This window comes from Mustela erminea, chromosome X (assembly GCF_009829155.1).
Source record: "Mustela erminea isolate mMusErm1 chromosome X, mMusErm1.Pri, whole genome shotgun sequence".
Classification (NCBI taxonomy): Eukaryota; Metazoa; Chordata; class Mammalia; order Carnivora; family Mustelidae; genus Mustela; species Mustela erminea.
The window spans coordinates 115,823,491-115,840,137 of NC_045635.1; positions in this window are offsets into that span (position 1 = coordinate 115,823,491).

Below are 16,647 nucleotides of genomic sequence, written 5' to 3' on the forward strand. Positions count from 1 at the left end.
ACCGGACAAGACTGGTGGAATGGATCCATCAAAAAATAAAACAAAGGAAGCCACCAGACTAGCCAGAGCAGGGACATGCTACTATTTATAAAGCTGCCAACAGCTTCTGACTTTTGCTTTTGAGAATTCATTGCTGGGGAAATATTGCTCTCTTCTTTTGGGAAAATCACTTCAGTGGGCTTTTGATTTGCAAAGCTCTAGCTCGGATTCTGCTCTAGAATGAAGAGATTATGAAGATGAAGAGCTAAACTGCCCTATAGAAGCTGCCCCTGGTGGGCTGCCTGGTGGGGGGGTGGGGCAGAGTGCCATTTCTGCAGAGATACTGACACTGTCGAGTTCCAATTTCCTTGTCCCTAAGGGCCTTGGAGAAGAAGGTCAGGGGTGGCCTGCGGACAGCATGGACGAGGTTAAAGATCCTTTCCTGCATGGGAGATAGGATAGCTACACCGATGGTGCTAAGGGGAGAGCCAGCCAGCAGGGGCCCTTGGGGCCTTTGGAGTCTCTTTTATAGAACACTAATCCCATTCATAAGAGCCCCTGGATGTGACAAATGAAACCAGAATGGATTTATAAATTGTAGGCATTTCTCAATAACTGCCAGGAATTCTTGGCAAAGGGAAGCTAATATAAGGATGAGCTTTTCTGCAAGCTGGGGAGATCTTGGTCAGGTAAGGCTCAATTGGACTGAAATAACAACCCCCAAAATTCAGGGGCTTAAAACAATAGTTTGATTTCTTGCCCATGCCCTATGCCCTGTGTCCCTTGTGGGCTGGCTGGCTGTGCTCTGTCTGGTCCTCACTTGGGGTCCCAGCCTGAGGGAGGCACTGTCTTCAATGCATTGATTCTGTGATTGCAGAGGCAGGGAACGGTTCTCAAAGCTTCTTGACACACTTCACTGGCTAAAGCAAGTTGCAGGGCTACACGGGGGCACCTGGGTGGCTCAGTCATTAAGCATCTGCTTTCAGCTCAGGTCATGATCCCAGGGTCCTGGGATTGAGCCCCACATCGGGCTCCCTGCTCAGCGGGAAGCCTGCTTCTCCCTCTCCCACTCCCCCTGCTTGTGTTCCCTCTCTCACTGTGTCTCTCTCTGTCCAATAAATAAATAAAATCTTTAAAAAATAAAAATAAATAAAAGGGGTAAGGAAATACCATCCTGCCAATTTGCTCGGAAAGTGGGGGGTTGGAACCATGGGGAGCTCAGGCTCTTATTTTTGTGCTTTCAGACCAGAGAACTCAGGGATGTCTGAGTTGTAGCTCAGGATGGCCGACTGGACTCTGTCATTCATTCTTGCATGGCTGAATTCGGTAAATCTTTATTGAGCACCTTCTATGTGCCAGGCCCTGTGGCAAGCACTGGGGATACATCCTTGAACCAAAAAGATACGGCGACTGGATTGAAGAAGTTCACATTCTGGTGGAGAGAAGAGAGAGACTATAAGGCTGACTATGGCCTTCTGAATGCGGCCTGGTGAGCCAGACCACTTCTCCAGCCCTCTGTGGCTCCCTGTCTCAGCGCGGCAGTTAGTGGCCATGAGCCTGTGACTTGTTTCTCTGAGCCTCGGGATTTCTTGTTCTTGTTCTTTCAGTTTTTCACTCGGTCTTAGCTCTTCTAGGGCTTAGCTAGTCACAGTGTCTATCCTGAGTCCTCGATTGGCTTCTGCGAGGCTCCGCATTCTCACAGGAAACAGCTGGTTTGGAGACCTCCGGGAGAGACGGAGTGTCACCAGATTGGTCCCATTCAGCTCTAGTCTTCAGGGTAGCCAAGACCTAGGCTTTCGGATTCTCTTGTTTTTGTTTTTGTTTTTTTAAATATGCAGTACAGTTCAGGGATTAGGGACTCTAGCTAGTGATTTCAGCCTCACCAAAACCTGGGTTTCAATACCGGCTCTGTCATTTACCAGATCTCAGTTTTCTCCTCTGTAAAGTGGCTCCGTAACAGTACGTCCTTCACAGGGCTAATCAGTGATAAATGAGTTACCTTAGAGTACTGAGCGCAGTACAGGGCACATGGCAAGTGTTAAACATGAACCTGTGGTATCGTTCGTTGGTTTAAGTCTGACGCTCACGCTCTGAAAGGTACGCTCGCGCCCCCCCCCCCAGTTGATAGACTCAGCAGAATTCTTCACCAATGCTACACGTCTTCCCATGTATTTCTCATCAGACACAGGGCTACATGTGCAAACTGAATCGCAAGAACAACTCTGGAAAGTATCTTTTCCTAAGAAATGTGCAGCGTAAACCGTAATCACGAGGGGGGCACCTAGCCTCACTGCACCTCTCTCTGTCTCCCTGTTTCTCTCATCTCTCCGGGCTCCTTCTCACTCTTGGGTTCTGTAATTTTCACATGGACTTCTAGTTTAACTCTGATCCCATCCAAATCATCTCTATTTCGGAATGCATTTTTCTTTGGCAAGAAAATAAAGAAAATAACACATTCCTTTCGTCATCGAAAATGTGCTTGTGAACTTCCCTAAAACAGATGCCAAACAGTTGACGCTTTAAAAAAAAATTGCACATCTTTTTACAGTATGGCTCTGACCAGAACAGATGAGACAGGAAGAGATCTCTCATTTTGCGGAGGCTCTGTCCTGGGATCAGCATGCGTGGCCCAATCAGGGCTTTCTTAGTGGTTACCAGTGACCCTGTATGTCAGTTGTGGGGTACGCAGTCATGTGGCAAGCTTGGCTGCTCTGAACATATGTGAAGAAACTTGCAGGAAGGAGACCAGAGGCTCCCAAGGGGCCAAAACAACCGCCACGACGTTGTACACAGAACAGTCCCTCATTCTGTGACCACCTCAGTAGCCTTACAGACATTACTTGGGTAAAATACAGCATGTTCGGTGTTCTGTTCAGGTTTTCTGGCTCGTGGAGAAATCCCCTAGGTTTCTAGGTTCCTTGGAACCTTCATCAGTCTCACTGTAGGTGAATAACCAGATTTCTCTGGAAGTGGCATTTGCTGATTTTCCATAGCAAGTTGAGAGAACTGAATCCCACTAAAACAGACACTAGCCTTAGGGAAAATAATGCACAGAAAAGTGGCCACTGCTTGAGCCCAAATTGCCTGATTTATCTTTGAGATCTGATTGGGGTTTGATGACTTCTCACCTTCACGGCTTCCATCATGGCTCATCTGGCCTCTTAGCTCGTCTCCAGCTTCTAGTCTGGACATCTGCTGTCTAATCTCAACACAGTATCTAGGGCGAGTCTTTAAAAAATGAAAACATCTGTGATGGGGTGTCTGAGTAGTTCAGTCGGTCAAGCATCTGACTCTAGGTTTCAGCTCAGGTCATGATCTCAGGGTCCCGGGATCGAGCTCACTGTGACGTTTGCTTGAGATTCTCTCTTTCCTCATCCTTCTGCCCCTCCTGCTCATGCTGTCTCTCTCTCTCGCTCTCAAATAAATATATAAAATAGATTTAAACAATTTAAAAATTTAAAAAATAAAAAATAAATAAAAAATGAAAAGCATCATTCACAATAGCCAAGAGAAACAACCCAAGTGTCCCAGCCCAAGTGTACACTTACAACCCAAGTGTAGAAACAACCCAAGTGTCCACTGATGGGTGAATAGCAAACAAAATGCGGCTCCTCCACACCATGGGATATTATTTAACCTTAAAAAGGGGGTTCTAGTGCATGCTACACCATGGACGAAACTTGAGGACATTATGTTCAATGACAGAAGCCAGTCGCCAAAAGACAAAGACAAAGGTGTTATTCCACTTACAGGAGGAACCTAGAGCAGAAAATCCCTAGAGACAGAAAGTACAATGGTGGGTGCCAGGGGCTGAGGGAGGAGAGGGATGGGGGGTTGTTGCTTAAAGTTCTGGAGCTGGATGGTCATTGCGGTTGCACGGCAGTGTGAATAGAATTCATGCCATGGAACTGTACACCTAAAAATGCATGAGATGGCAAATTTTACACTGTGTATTTGGCTGCCATTGAAAATAACAAATTTTATTACAACAACAAAAAAATGAGAGTCGGGTGCTGTCACTGCTCCAAAGCCTCCCATAGCTCCCTAACGCCCAAGGAATGAAACCCGGAGTAGTTACCCTGACCTCCCTGATAAGTACTGGCCATGACTTACCTGGCCTTTGGCTGCCTCTCCATTCCCCTCCTTTACCTGCTGTGGGTTGGTCTTTGAACACCTCAAGCATTTTTCTGCCCCGAAGCCTTTGTCCTCACTAGTTTCTCCGGACAACCCCGCAGTTACAATCTCCTTCCACTCGTCGTCCAGACGCCAGCTCCATAGAGATGACGCCGGGCTGTTTTCAGACAGCTGCCGCCCCAGTCCTGCCACAGAACCTCTTCCCATCACGCCCTGCTTTCTTTTGCTCCATAGCGCTCTAGATCACAGAGGGACTCATGTGTCCCCATTCTGTCTCAGTCCGCTACAAAGTGAGCCCCGTGAGGTCCAAAGCTGGAACTTTGTCACTCTCCACCCTATGCCCAGCACCAAGGGAAGTGGCAGGTGCGTCGCAAGTGCTCAGTAAGTATTGGCCGAACGAATGAATGATACAAGAGCTCTTTTCAAAACTCTGACCTCGCAGAGGAAGGTCATCGAGGGAGGTCCGTTAGACCTCGGAAGAAGGCAGCGGGGGCCGGCAGGCCCAGGCAGCGCCATTCAGGAGGGCACCCAACTTGTTTGCTCTCTTTTCCTGAAATCTTTCAAGTTTATATGGTAACATCCAACAAGGGTTTACTCAAGCGATTTAGAAATTAGGTTGATTTAGTGTAATCACAGCGCCTGCCTATTTGGATGATTTTTAAATACTAATGTGACTCTTCATGCTCGTTGGTAGAGAGCAATTATGGCATTTCAGAATGATTTCATAGACCACAGTGTCATGCCCGGCCTCGTGTTCACACAGAAAGCTACAAGGAACCTTCTCGCAAGTGAAAGTTGCTGCTGGCTGTGGTTTCTCTTGGACTTTAGTGAGCATGAAGGTGACCTCTGGGGAGCCCCAGGAGAGGTGGACTTCCACCAGTGAACTTGAGCCGGACCGGGCTGGGCACTTGCTAGGCATCTTCTTTTTCTGAGTCTCTGCCCAGCTTCAATACCCAGTGCTCTGCCCGGAAACTTGTACTAGTAGGAGAGTCTGTAACAAAGGTCTGCCTAGATGGAGTTGGACAGATTCCTCCTTAAAACCACATCTGTATTTGAAAAGAGAGGTATGAGTGAAGGCTTCCTGGAAGAGGCCTACAGAATGCCCTTGCTGAGAGTAAGATTTCGATATTTGTTTCATTCTGTTTTAAAACCAGGAGTTTGAACTATACCTGGTGGGTGATGGAGAGTTATTCAAGGCTTTCTTTTTCTTTCAGGCAATCAGAGAGAGCTCCATGAAGGCAGGAACCATATTGTGTTCACGGCAGAGCACAGTGGCTGGTACCTAGTAAATGTTCAGTAAATGTCTGTGGCACACATAACAGAGTTCATCTCTGCATATGTTTAGATAAGCCAAACAAAACTTCCAGAAATGCACAGACATACAATAATCTTGACATGATGTGATTATGGCCATAATGTCAGTGCATAATGGTCTTGCCTACAACCACTGGAGAAAAGAGTTTCACTATAATAATTGTAATTTTTAGGAAAATGACTTGGGTATACTTAAAATCAGGATAATTGTTCCTTTTGAGCACGAAAGTGTGAGTTCTGATAACCCCACGCAGCTTTTATCCTCTTGCCTCTTGCCTCTTATTACTGAAGGCTTTTACTGACATGATCAAGCCTGTGTTTTTAGAAAGCTCTCTCTCATGGTGGATGTGAAGGGCTGATTATAGGCGGAGGAAATTCGAGGATGGGGAATGGCGGAGAATCTGATCAATGGGAGGGGGGTGGCATTGAAGACCCGAATGAGGGGATGTTCGTGAGACTAGAAAAGGGGGAAGAAATTAGAGAGGAATTAAGAGGCTGAGTTTAGTAATTATTATCAAGAAATAGCAAATGGTAACATGCATTTTCCGAGGGTTAGAAAACTGGCAGGGATGGCTTGGAGGTTTTCAGTGGGGTGTGAATAGGAAGAGGAAAATCTGGAGCCAAGCCCTTTTTGCAGGTGGTGGGAGTACAGATAAGGATTTGGGGCTGGAGCATGGTAAATTCACTGTGCCAGAGGATAGCCAAGGGGAGATGTCTAGTAGACATTTAGAAATGATAATCCATTAACAATTCTTTCCACTCTCCCTCCCTCATGATTGCAAGAATGAATTATCCATTTGAAAGAATCTGATTGGACAAATTAGAGAATGCCCAATATTTAGGTGCCCTCCAGGCACCTGTATCACAAGGACTGGGCTCCGGGAGACAGTATTGTGGGACAGAGTAGGAGGGAGTGGGCTTCTTCCCCCACCCAGTGCAGGCTACTGAGTAGTGATTTCCAAGAATGATAAGGCACTTAAATCCTTAAGTACTTGGTAAGTAAGATTCTATATGAGCAATCAGTTGAAGAAGCAAATAAGATTCCGAGGGGAGCATTAATCATTTCTGTGTCTAATGGGTCTTCCCTAAGGCCACATCTACACGAGTGCGGAATTTTAAATAGGCTTTATTTTTGTAGACTTGCAAAAGGATAAGAATATTTAAAAAAAAAAGAAAGAAAGAAAGAAAGAAAGAAACAACAGATATTTTCTGGTAACTTCACGAAAATGAACTTGGGACCAAAGGTTGCTTTGGGAAATATGGGGGATGGGTTTGCAAATGCTTCCTTGGGGTTCTATTCCCTAAAGCTAAACAAGTTTTCTTCAATTCACAAACATTTGCTAGAGCATCTGGGGAGCTCAGCCAAGCCCCTAAGGCTTTTGAAACCCAACCAAAAGGGCTCTCGCAGATAAGACGGCCCGCTCCTGAAAGCATTTGTGTCTGTCGACAACACTTGGCTTGCCAAAGTAGACTTGGTTCAGCATTTCACATCTTCTAATTGAATAAATTCTAAAGCTAGATTTCTTTCTTTAGGATTTGTGGCTATTTCACTTTCTTTGATATAGGAACTGAAAACATATTGGCAGATGTTAAGAGTTACCTTTGTTTCATCTCCTGAAATGTAGCTTACTTCAAAAATTGAGACGCTGTAATATACTCATGACTCTGACGAGAAATACACCAGGGACACTGTTTCCTCCTTCTCCCTCAATGACAGAAACACGGAGAATTGTTAATAAAAGTTGTCAGCATTGAAATTCTTAAAAGGACTTGAAAGCGGAATTTGCATGGGACACCGCCACCCAAACTCACTCCAGGTGTGGCTACTTTCATGGCTCCCTGACCGGAAAGGGAGGGCGCACACGGCTTGGCCGGGATTCTTAGAGAGACATCTGGAAAAGGGGCGTTCCTGTACCCTCATCAGAGGAGATCTTTTGGTCTGTGGCGGATTATTCATTACTGTATTCTGTCCCAGTTTCTGAAGTTGAAGACGAAGCAAGATGCAAGTCATCTCGACTGGATCCTGAGAACTTGATGAAACACACAGCCTAGGCGGGGAGGGGCAGCCAAGTTTTTACGGCCACCAACTCCCAGGGCCAATGAAGGCGGGAGGAGACTTACTGAAAGCCATCTGTGTGTGAGGATATCTTTCGGAGATAATTTTGTGTCCTGATGTGGTTTTATATTTGGGAAGGAAAGCCCAGCCTAGACAGCCTCATCTCAAAGGTGTAGAGTGTGAATCCGATCTGGGGAGCTCTAGGAAACCTTTCCCTGGGCTGTGCCACAAGCTCACTTTCAAAAGGCTTGAGAACGTTGCAACAGCGCTTGGAGAAAGCAGACATTGTTAATGGACACTGCAAGCTTTGGAATACTAAAAAAATTACCTACCAGTTTTAAATTTATGCCAAATCTGTGTCCAAATGAATAATCCATCCTACTTGAGAACAAATGATGATGATGATGGTAACGATGATTATGCTAATAAGCATCATCATAATAATACTAGCTGCCATTACTAAGCAATTACTATGTACAAGGCGCTATATTAAGCTCTTTGCATGCATTTTTCTTATTTGAGCCTCATAACAATACCGAGGAATGGGTATATAATTATCCTCTTCGTAGCCATGAGAAAGTGAGGCTCAGAAAGGCTTAAGGAATGCACCCAAGCCTGCAGGACTAGTTAGTGGTAGAAGCGGGTTCAATACCGGGACAGGTTGGTTGTAAGACCCATGAAACTGACCACTACACCGTATTGCGTATGTGGTACATATAGAAATGCCACTGAATCGAGACAATCTAATAAGGTGACTTTAACCAATACTAACAGGAACACAGCTTTCTTCAGTCTCACCCATGACCAGAAATATATAGGATATCTTTATTTTTAAGTAAACGAACCACTGATCAAGTGAGAAAATCCTTTTTTTGCCTGAAATCATAGCACATCATGGAGTATCACGAGAGATATTAGGATTATGTGGACTCCTGTCTCTCAAACCTGAATACGTTACAGTTAACCGGAGGGCCGGTTAAAACACAGGTGCTAGGCCCCCACCCCCAATGGTTCTGGTTCAGTAGGTCCAGGGTGGGCCCAAGAATTTATATTTCTAACAAGGTCTCAGTGCTGATGCTGCTGATCAAGCGAGAACAAGTTTGAGGTCCACGGACCTAGTGATGTGCAGGGCAATGTAAAAATTAAATTTATCGAAGATAACTAACCAGTGATCTATGTCAGGTTCTAACCCAGGCTCTTTTGCTAGCTAGCTGTGTGATCCTTGGGAAGTTACTTCCCTTATGGGCCTGGCTATTTTCCCCTCTGTAAAATGCAAGAGTTGAAGTAGGTGATCACTTACTTTCTTGTTTTCAGTTCCAGACAAATAGAGCTTATGTGAAATTCAAACACACGACCTTTGAGTGGAGAATTAACTCTACGGTGATAGTAGAAATTATACCAATGCACATCACATAGCTACTTGAGTCTAAAATTTACGATTTTTTTATTCATTAACATATATTAAACACCTGTTATATGCTAGGTACTGACGATCCAGTGGTGAACAAAATGACATAATTTACCCTCATAGACCTTCTAGGTCATAGTAAAGAACTACACATATTTTAGATAAAAGTAGAAATATATTAACAAAAGTTCTAGTCTGTTATTTTCCTACAAATGGGTCATATTGCGTATTCCTGATTTCATAAACAACTGGGCATACAAATAATGTTCGATATTTCTATGATTGAGGACATCCCATATACTTTTTAGAACAGACTAATGTTAAAAAATGAGCTATGAAGCAAAGAGCTACTTGGGATCATAGTAGCTTACAACTGAAAGGAAATAAACCGCAAGTTTTGTCCTAAAATCTTACACAATAGCTCAGTTTAAAAATCTAGCTTAGGGGAGCCTGTGTGGCTCAGTCGGTTAAGCTTCTGACTCTTGGTTTTGGCTCAGGTCACAATCTCAGGGTCGTGGGAGTGTCGATGGGGAGTCTGCTTGAAGATTCTCTCCCTCCCTCCTCCCCATTCCCTCTCTCAAATAAATCTTTTTAAAAAATAAAAAATTAAAAATCTAGTTTAAAATCTTTGTGTTTAAAAGTATAGTGGCACATTCCAAAAATGCTGCCTTTCTGTGTGTTTTCTTTACACACATGAATCCATGTGCTTAGCAAGGGAAAAAGGCATGACGTTACTTACAATACTAATAAATACTAATAGAGTAGAAAATGTGCTGGAAGGGCAGGCAGGAAACCTGTGTTCAACACTGGGCCCTGCCACCGACTGTGTCATCCTATGTTCAACACTGGGCCCTGCCACCGACTGTGACATTGGGCCAATCATCGATCCTTTTAGGGCCTTGGTTTCTCCATCTGAAAGCGAAAGTTTGCAAGTGTTTTAGGATATCTTTCCTTTCTAGCCTGAACATTTTAAGTCAGATGCTAACAACTAATTAAAGCAAAGGACTATCAGGGATTCCCCACTTTTCCCAAGTTCACCCTATACCACTTTGCTTTTATGCAGGACCTACTTTGGTACCGGTTTTTGCTAACTGAAAGAAATCCAAAGAGGATTTTTGCTCTTAAGACCAGGTGAAAAGGGAGAAGAGCATTCAGAGTTGGTTTTGCAGGGAGCCTTGGGGGAGGCAGCCGGCACCCTGAGCAGCGGGAGTGGCGCCGCCCAGCTCCTTCCCCCGGAACTACACTCAGGCATCTCTGCAACAAGGTTCCAAGAAATTTGACCTGTGTCTGAGAGCCTGTTTTATCTCCATTTATTTTGTGCATCCGTTAGCAAGATGTGTCCTCGGTGGTCAGAAAAGCCTAAGAGAAGTTATTATTTGGATTTGAGAATGATCAAAAAATCTTCCACGTCAATTAATGGTAACTGCGTCTTTGCTTTACGTCATTTAGGCTTATGAAAGGTTTCACAGGCGTTCTTTACTTTTGGATAGTGGGGGAAACCTGTATTCCCACTTCCCTTCTAGAAAGCAAGTATTTATTGTATTAAATTCCGCATATTACTTCGAGTGCCGAAATCTTACACCATGAGGTGTTTCTCATTTTTAAAAAATATTTTATTAATTTATTTGACAGAGAGAGAGACAGCGAGAGAGGGAACACAAGCAGGGGAAGCTGGGAGAGGGAGAAGCAGGTTACCTGCCAAGCAGGGAGCCTGATGCGATGCTCGATCCCAGGACTCTGGGATCATGACCTGAGCGGAAGGCAGACACCTAATGACTGAGCCACCCTGGTGCCCCCATTTTTTATTTTTTGAATCCATTGGTTTGGAAAGCAAACTGGGCACATCAAACACTTCCTTTTATTTATTTTTATTTTTATTTTTTAAAGCTTTTATTTTGAAGTAATCTCCATACCCAACGTAGGGCTGAAACCCAGGATCCTGAAATTGAGTCACAGGCTCCGCCCAATGAGGCAGCCAGGTGCCCTTCAAGCACTTCCTCTGAGGTGGTAATTTCACATGGGGGCACATAAATACAGTGAGCTTGGCAAGTTGCTACGAAAGACAGCGATGGGAATGGTTCATCTCATGGCTTTGAGGTTTCCTTTCGCATGTGTGTCTACCGCCCAACTGGCTATCGAAGGAAAAAACCTCAATGGTGATTCTTCCTGCACCAGACTTTTCAGTTTCTGTGATTAGTATCTATGATTTTAGTCCAACTGTGTTGGTGTTAGAAACTTCAAAGCAGACCCAAAGCCTAGTATTTAGGGGAATATATTTTAAAGGAATACTCACTACCAATTAGCCTAGGCGGTAATGAAAATCATCATATATTTTCAATGATGAAAGATCCCAGTAGGAGGTCTCCTAATGGATGACAGGTGCCAGAGTGAGAGGCGTCCAGTGGGAGGAGGGCAAAGCCTGCTTCTCAGTCATCTTAAGAGAGCACAACATACCCTTTAAGTTGGACTCAACACATACAGAGTTGTGCTACTCACAACTTCTTGTGTTTTGTTCAGAACACCACCACTGAGAGTCAAATCAGCTGAAACCCTCCAGGAAGACTGGACAGGGTACCACACATTCATCTCTTCTGGTGTCTTGAAATCACTATTGATCATGTAAAGCAAACCGCGGGGTCTTCTGTTTACTAAAGGTTTAGGTTTGGGGATTCTTCTTGTGTTTCCTTCGAAAGGCTACCACACTTCATGCTGATAGGGTATGCCTCCCACTAGACTGTGAGGGCTACAAGGGCAGGTGTGTGTGCTTTCTTCATGGCTTTATGCCAGACACTTAGAACGGTGCCTTTCACATCATGGTTGCTCAAGAAATATTTGCTGAGCCAACAAATGTTAGAATCATAGGAATAATTTCTTGCCGGGCTTTCTTTTTTCTTTCACACCAAATATTCCAAGAAGTTAACCACCTTATTCCTGTTTTTTGTTTTGCTCTATTCCTGTTTGCCTCATTACAACTGCCTTTATACAGTACTTTTGTCAGTATTGTACTTTATTGAATTTATTAATGAACTGTAACATACCTACGGAAAAGTGCAACAGTTGTGTCAGCTCAGTGATTTTTAAAGACCGAACATATGCATATAACCAGCACCCAGATTGAGGAACAGAACTCATATAGCACCTAGGAGACTCTCGACTTTGAACTCCATAAATTAGTTTGACCTGTGTCTAGCCTTCATAAGAATGAAATAATACAAGATGTCCTCTGTGATTACGGCTTCTTTTGCTCGATATCCTATTTGTGTGGCTCACACATGCTGTTAAGTGTGCTTGTACTTCTTTTGGCCTCATTGCACTATAATATTCAAATATGATACACTTTATTTATCCATTTTATTGTAATAGGCATTTGGTTTGTTGCCATATTTGGGGGAATCATGGACAGGCAGTTATGAACATGTCTGTGCCTATCTTTTGGTACATTTATGTATGCATTTCTTTTGGATATTGACTTGGTCCTTTTCGGGGAGCTATAACAAAAACACCATAGACTGGGGAGCTTAAACCATAGATATTTATTTCTCACAGTTCTGGAAGCTTAGAAATTCAAGATCAAAGTACCAACCCATTTAGTTCTGATGAGGACCCTCTTCCTGGCTTGCAGATGGCCACCTTCTTGCTATATTTTCACATGACAGGGAGAAAGAAAGAGAGAATGAGAGAGAGAAATCATCTCCCTTGTGTCTCTTCTTATTAGGATGCTGGTAGCATTCATGAAAGCTCCACCCTCATGACCTAATTCTTTCCCAAAAGTCCCCCCTCGAAATACCATTACACTGGGGATTAGGCTTCAACATAGGAATTACAGGGAGAAGGGTCACCAATGTTCTGTCCACAGTAGGCCTATACCTAGGATTGCATCATTTTTAAAGGTGTGTGTCTCAACAGAGAGGATTATTTGCCTTACCATAGAAACAGCCCTTTCAACAAGAGTCAAAGACTCCAAAATTCAATGAGACTGAAAAGACTACCTGCTCTATGGCTGATATTTCTGCCATTAACATCCATTCCTAAGGGTTTTCCGGGAATCATATATTCATGGAACCAAAATGTTATTGGTCCTCTGAATGCACCCATGTTTGGATATCATGTACATTTTATTGGTTACAGTGCTGGACGACCTACTTGGTGACACATGCATCAATCTGAATTAATCCATCACCACCCATTAAAATCTAGCCAAGAGCAGGTCTTGAAACATGGTGATGCTGAACAGAAAAGTTTTGAATGAGGCTGCCAGGGGAGAAGGCTGATGGGCAGTTTACAGGACCAGTACAACCTAAAGAGCTAGGACAGGGCATGGGACTTGAGAGGGCGGAAGGACGGGGGACTTCAAGATGTGAGTGGAAGTGCCACCATGTGAAGCAGAGGGAGCCAGAAGTCCAGGAATTTTGTTGAATTTTGCAGCCTTGCCTAGAGCTTGTACTGATCCTACCATGTACTCTGTTCACAGTGACCTATTTGATGGGCATGCACAGGTCAGATTAAAAACTGGGAGTAAGTTCCTAAGACTGTATTGTATATTTGAAAGTTGCTAGGAGTAGGTCTTAAAACTTATCACAGGAAAAAACGTGTAGCTGTGTGGTGATGGATATTAACTAGACTTATTCTCAAGATCATTTCACAATATATACATAGGTCAAATTGTTTTGTCATACACCTGAAAGTCATATACTGTTATATATCAATTATGTTTCAGTTCAATCCCAGAATGTTGGCACAGATGATGTCATGCATATAGATAGCTATGTCGCTCATTAAAAAAAGTAAGCACCCCACCACACCGCAGGAAAAAAAAATTGGGACAAAATGAGTGGTTTCATAGTAATATGGGCAGACCCATTACATTGCTAATGGTCTAGCAGCCCAGGGGTACTTAAGTTTAGTACTTAAGTGTACAACCTGATGCCAGGACTGTATTTACATGGTCTTGGTTTCTGTTTATAAAGAGCGTTTTTACTGCCACAACTGTCAGTTAGCTTTTGACTACAAACCCACCAGGTAGCAATCATGGGAGCTTAGGTCAAAGTGTGTGTGTGGCAGGGGGAGGGGAAATGGTCAAACCAGCTGACTCTGAACGTTTTTAGAAAAAAACAAGGTTGAGGTGATGGATGAATTCTGTCAAGGATAAAATTGACCATTTTGAGTCTCTAAAATGCCATCCCCCCCAAACGCTAATACAGCCATTTAAAAAGTCAGCAGGAATTATTTTTTTATAAATGTATGTTATTTTATTGGAGGTTTAATAAAACTTATTTTTTCCTGTCAGAGCTCCTTAGCCAATATCCTGCCTTAGCAATGTTCCGGCTACTAACGATGTTTCTGGCAAGAAATCAGGTCGTGTACTGTGCCTCCTTTTCTCATACGGCTTTATCCTTTTAAGAATCTTGTGTCAAGCCAAGCTTTCTACTGGTGTGCCAACTTTTGTTAAGTCTGGTACTATGGCACCTAGCTTGGATTCATTTACACAAGTGTGTATTGGGCACCAACGATCTCGGAAGTGCTAGTTATTCTTGGGGAAACCAAAAGTATAAAATCTGTTTTGAGCCCTCAAAGAGTTCACAGACTAGCAGGGGAGCTGAGGCAGGATTACAATTCTAATATAAGGTGGAATGGGAGAAGTGCCAACAGAGAAGTACAAAGGGCAGTGGTGTTCAAAGGAGAGTGAGATCATTTCCAGATGGGGAGATCAAAGAAGGCTTCATGGAAGAAGTGGTATTTGTGCTGAACCTCCAAGGGTAAGATTTCTCCTGGAGGATATGAATGAAAGAAAAGGAAAGCATTGTAGGTTTAGGACTGGTGAGAGTTGGAAGCTCATGGGTGGATAAAGTAGCTGGGCTGGGAATATATCTACCCTTGAAAGGACTGAAGACTTTGCAACAGAACCTGCTAACATTTGATAAGTAGGCCCCACCAATGCCCAGGGCGATGGGAGTGTTGGCACAGAGCAGGAAGTTATTATTGTTGACTAGAAGCTGTCCCAGAGCAGTTCTTAGAGACATGTATCATTCATTCATTTCTTTTTTGTTCTTTCAGCAGTCCTGAGTTCCTCCTCTGGGCAATGCTCTGGGATAGGTACTGAGGGGGGGGGTGGGTGGGAAGAAGGCCTATGATGCTGAAATGTAGGATTACGGCTCCTTAGGACTTTACCATGTTTAGTTCCTTCTTCTTTGTTGGTGAAGACAATTAAATGGCAGTCAAAAATAGCCCAGAACCTCAGAATTTTAAATAAAATTTAGGTCCTGGTCAGGGCTAGAAGCAAAAATTTCTCCATCTTCCTGAATAACAAGAAACACCAATGCTTATAGCTGAGACTTGAGTTCTACTTTGTGCTAAGCACTGGGAGAGGCATTTTACATCGATGACCTTTCATTTTGCATCAACCGTACTAAGTAGGAATTCCCACTTTACTGTTCTATCCTAATACATTAAGGTAGGCATTCTGGCACTGTGGAGTCTGTGTGGGGGTGTGTATGTGTGTCTGTGTGTGTTGGGGACCAGTGCTGGTGAACAATGGGACAAGACAAGATGGAGTTTAGCAGAGTATGAGAAGTTTTTCCTACTTCCGGCTGAGGTAGGGCTACTTAGGACCACCCTGGAATGAACAAATTCTTAGAAAATTACCAAAAAGCCAATCTCTGTGAGGCCGATTTTATCATGATAGAAGGCTGACTCCAGGACCCAACTCTCTTACATGAGCACGGACTGGGCTCAGATACTTTTGCGTCCATGAATTCATTTAATCCTCACAAGTGTTGGGAGGTAGTATTACCCTTTTTTAGATGATAAAACTGAATCGTAGAGAGATTGGGACATTTCCCTAAGAGTATATAGTTCATATAAAACAGAACTAGAACCTGTAATTCTAGATTTTGCCCATATTTATTCCACACTGTCTCTAAGAATGAGTGTGCAAAATTTGGTCCCACTACAGGGACACTTTGACATCTGAGGTTTTGGCATCCAGTTGGGCACAGAAGCCTAACCTGTAAGTCAGGGAAAGACTACCCATTTACCCCAAGAGCTGCCTATTTGAAACTTGAGAGACAGAATGACAAAGAGAGAGATGGGTGGAGGATTGAGAGAAAGGAGAAAGAGAGCTACAGCAAGAAGGGGGGGACATGGGAGAGAGTGCATGCCCACAAAGGCTCTCCATAGGTCAGCCTGAATTTGGGCACCAGCTGAAGAGGCACAGTCAAGGTTTTGATAAGATGGTTCAGGTTGGTTGACCAAGAGCCGTTCTTAATGCATTTTCTTTCATTTTTCACAAACTTCAGAAACATCCTGCTTTTGCCTCCAGTCTCCCTCCATGCAGCCTGGGTTTGCCTGACTCTCCTTGGAGATTTATCTTACTTTGGGCACTCGTAGCTATAATAACCTTAGGCAATCCTGAATCTCAGTTTGTTCATCTCTAAAATGGGGATAATATTAATTATAATTATAACAACAGCAACAGCGACAATAATAAAGATGTTTCTTATGGCGGTAATAATGAGACTTAAATAGATAATTGGTGCGAACTGTAATGCAACAGCTCCCTTTCACCGGAGGTTTCCATTTGGCTTTCCGCAGTTTCCTTAGTCTGGGCCGGAAGCAGATGCTCCTCCTCCTGACGCAGCGTCAGAAGGTCAACCGTAGCCCCACGCTGCGTCGCGATGCCTACGTCATTCACCTCCCGGGGCTCATCAGGGAGACATTTTCTAATCTCACTGCATCCTGAGAAGAAGGGTGAGTACCC